General features: G+C 57.4%; 1 protein-coding gene across 2 annotated transcripts in view; it reads left to right on the top strand.

The window, feature by feature from the left end:
* The first annotated feature begins 1,585 nt into the window (after nt 1–1,585).
* PRRG3 (proline rich Gla (G-carboxyglutamic acid) 3 (transmembrane)) overlaps nt 1,586–3,951 on the top strand; it is a 7,057-nt gene continuing 4,691 nt past the window's right edge. The window contains exon 1 of one of the 2 annotated variants that reach the window (XM_011954647.1): nt 1,586–1,671. The gene's annotated coding sequence lies outside the window, so the exon portion shown is untranslated. Of the gene's footprint in view, nt 1,672–2,184; nt 2,203–3,951 lie in introns of those variants that run through there. The other variant, XM_011954646.1, reaches the window with a different exon arrangement.

Here is a 3,951-nt window from a genome sequence, read left to right as displayed (position 1 = left end):
GTCCCTGGCCCCAAGAGAGGAGGCAAGTGTGCACATAAGTGAGCTACCAAATGAACACAACGCAGCTGGATGCAGGCCACAGCTGATGCGCATTAAGCTCACACTTAAGCGCCAGGCACATTCTATATGATTAGCTCCATTACCCCTGAGCAACGCTTTGAGGCAGGCACTGTTAGCATCATTCCCATATGAAAGGTAAGGAAACCGATATGCAGAGAGGTCAAATCACTTGCTGGAGATAATAGAGCCTACTATGTAGTACTGCCAAGAGATGCAGCAGGCAGTATGCTCCAGAGGCACTGCTATTCTGCCTCCCCCCCGCTTGCTATCCTCCAAAGCCCCCATGTTCATAGTCTCTGCAGATAGTTCTGAGAGTGGAATGGTGGACTGGGGTGCGGGGAGGATCCTGCAAAACCTCACAGTACAGATGTCATGCGCACTGTGTGGGAAGAATGAATGCAAGTGCTCTGGGTCCACAGTGGGAGGAAAGGCATTCTGGGCAGTGGGAAGTAGAAGTAGCCTCATGTTGCTGGAGCCAGAAGCTAAAGTTGGAGTGCCAGGAGGAGGGCAGAAGCCATAGACCCTTGTGCACATACTGGAAGAGCTGCTTTTTCAACAGTCAGGTGTACAAGGGTCTATGCGGTGTTAAGATCAGGATGGGAACATGCTGGTGGGCTAGGAAACTCAGGAGGTCAGTTCCAGAAGAGCCTGTGGAACTCTGCCCCACAGGCTCCGGGGGCATGGGAGGAAGGCCGTAGAAGAGCTGCCCTGGGTAAGGAAGATTCCTGCAGCCGTGGAATAGCAAGCAAGCTAGGGAAGAACTCTTAACAAGAGGCAGAAATGGAAGGGAAAGCACCATGTGGGGAGAGAAATGTAGGAGTGGGCATCGGGGGAGCTAGGGGAGCTGGGCCGTGGGTGTTGGAGAGGAGGCGGCCTGTGGCAATGAAGACCTTCTCCCACCCCTCTTCCGCCCCCTGGCAGGGCAGGTGGCTAATACCTGCCCTGGGATAGGGGTGGGAGTGGTTCTGGAAACGCCTTCTGAGACTCATTCCCATCAAAAGAAACACTTGGGGTGGAGGGAGGAAGAGGACGCCAACACCAGTGCCTGGTCGGGTTCTAGAGGTGCAGAGAACAAAAAGGAACCCTGAAAACCCAGCATCCCCTTCTCGGAGGAAGGCTTTCCTAGACCCAGAGCCTCAGCCCACTCGGAACCCCCTTGCCCCTCTCTTAGCAGTCGACCTGTCATGTGATTCTTCCTGGAATAGTGTAATCTCTGCTATGCGTCTTGTCCTGCCATGCTAAACCTCTCACAGTGCGGCCTCCAAAGGAGCCCCCATCTAGCGCTCCTTGCAGGCCCAGAAGATTCCTTCTCCCCTTACTGAGCCTTAGAGTTTTCCAAACCCATTTCCTCCTTCAACTCGCTGCAGCCTCACCAGGGAGGCAGAATTGTCCCCATTTCTCGGACTTTGCAGGAGAGAAGCCTGCCTTCCCAGGGCAGGGTGGGGTTAGGTAAGTGAGGAAGCCAAGGTCACCCAGTCATTGGCGGAACGCGGCCTCGACTTGGCCCTTCTTCTGCGGGCCCTGTGGATCCCTGGCAAGGCAGGCCTAGGCTGCAGGCTAGACCCCCTCTCTTTTCGGCGGCCCCAGGAGCCGGGCGGGCCTGAATGGCAGGTGAGCCCGGGGTGGGGACAGGACGGGGGTTGGGCTGCGCAGGGACGCCTGGCGCGCGGGTCTTGAGAGCGGCAGCCCAAGCTCCCTGCTGCGCGGTATCTTCCGAGGGCCCACGCCTTGGGTCACGACTGGACCAGGGCTTTGGCCAAGGGTCCTCTGTGCGCCCCAAGCCCGCCAGTCAGGCCCCGCCCCCCGGCGGCACGGGCGGGGGCAGGGGCGGCGCCGGCAGAGTGGGGCGCGGGCGCGCTGTGCACGGTGCGCGCCGCCGCCCCTCCGGCCCAGCTTCCCCGCCCGCTCTCCCAACCCCCTCGGCCCACTCCGTCGCCCCCACCCCTCCTTCCTCCACTCGGCCAGGAGACCCGGCGGCCCGGTGCGCGGGGCAGCGCGACGATCGCGGCCTGGCGGTCGGGGCACTGCGGTCGTGGCGCGCGAGGCGCGGGGCGCGAGGCCAGCCCTGGCGAGGCGGGGTGTGGGGGGCGGGCAGCTGCGGAGCTCCCAGAGGAGACCAGGGGCAGGCAGGGGGGTGCCGAGGTAATGGGCAGGGCCTGGGCGCCCGGCTGCGAGGGGCGGGGGTTCCAGGCGCACTTCGTTCCTGGAGGGGCAGGCGACAGGGTACCCGGGGCGGTGGGAGGGCAGCGGCGAGGGGAGGAAGGGAGGGAGGAGACGACTGGGCCGGACCGGGGGGCTTGGCCGACGGGGAGCAGGTGGGCGGGGACAGGGCCCCTGCTGGAAGAGGCGCAGCAGCGAGGTGGCGGGCTGCGTGCGCAAACAGGGCGGCCGCCTTCTGGGCCCGGAGAACGGTGAGGCCATTTGGGTTGGGTGTCCCAGTCCCGAGGGCACGGTTCAGTGTCCAGGGCCAACGAGCTGGGCGCAGGGCATTGTTGGAGAGGGAAGAGCTAGAGGCCTGGCCGGGCCAAGGTGATGAGGGGATCTTGAGCAGCCCCGGGAGAAGAGTGTTGCTGGGTCAGGGCGCTGGTGTCCAGCGAAGGTGGGCGAGGACAGGCACTTTCAGGGCTGGCCTGAATGGAAAGGGACAAGGGGGCCCCAGAGTTTGAGTTTGAGCATAATTTGGGAGTTGTCGTGTCACTGGGTGGGTCGATGAGTCATGCGATTTGGAGATCAAGGAACTGTTTCCTGGCGATCAGTTCTGAGGGATGGAAATAAAGTCTAGGGTTTGGAGAAGTGGTTTGGAGGCCATGTCTTGGGACACCAGGTGCTCTGGTGGTCACCAGGCTTCATGTGAAGGACTTTGGGAGTTGTGTCCCAGAGGGCTGAGATTCAGAAGCTTCAGTCTGGGGTGGAGTTAAGCAAGGTCTTTGTGGTGGCCAGTTCCCTGCCTTCCTTCCTTTCCAGGCTGTCAGGATTCAGCTGTGTTCCTGTGGGGAGTGGGTTAAAAATTCCTTCCGCCTACAGTCAGCTTTACAGTATCCACCAGGGGCAGGAGGGACATATACATGTATGGCTGCAGCATCATTCTCTGTCGTGGAGCCCTCACGCTTGCTTCCTTATTGTTGCCATAGTAACTGTCTATTGATGGTATATTTATAGGGGAAGAAGCAGGCGCTACATTTTGGGGAGGGAGGGGGAAGAGGCCTCATGGCAGGCGGCAGCAGCAGTGAAGGTGGCTACAGAATTGCTAATGGAGTGGACCATGCCGTGGGAACTGTTTTGGGGGGGTTCCTGGCTCGACTGAAGCTTAAAAATGAACTGATGACTTTAGCAGATGCATCAGGATAACATGTATTCGGGTCTATGATAGGTGTGACATATAGCCATCTTTGACCAAGGCTAGGTGTGTGGGGGACAAAAGATGGATATATATAATCTATTATGTAAATTTTTCCACATTTTTTAAAAAAACCACTGCAGTTTCCTTTGATAAGCAATGCAACATATTTTTCTCTCTTCCCTTATTAGTTAAGACTATATACATTCTTTTCAAACCCAGATACAACAGCTCCATTTTTCTTCAATCAAAAAATCCTTGCCATGAGGCATACTACATCCACACCCTCACCACATAAAGCTCAGCTATCCATAGTGCAAGCATAATTTTGAGATCATATTCCATCTTGGTTCTGACAAACATTGAGGGCCAACTGTCTCACAAGGCAGTTGGCAAATTCACATGTTGATAGTTTTGAGTGGGATTGTTACAGGGTTCAAAAGAGAAAGCCCCTTGATGTGGTTTTTCCACAAATAGGTGTCAGATTTGCTGTTTTACCTTTAATTTTCCTTCCTTCCTTCCTTCCTTCCTTCCTTCCTTCCTTCCCTCCCTCC

Source organism: Colobus angolensis, unplaced genomic scaffold, assembly GCF_000951035.1.
Source record: "Colobus angolensis palliatus isolate OR3802 unplaced genomic scaffold, Cang.pa_1.0 Scaffold389, whole genome shotgun sequence".
NCBI classification, from domain to species: Eukaryota; Metazoa; Chordata; class Mammalia; order Primates; family Cercopithecidae; genus Colobus; species Colobus angolensis.
The sequence above is the reverse complement of the archived record's forward strand: the minus strand, read 5'-3'. Positions and strand labels throughout refer to the sequence as shown.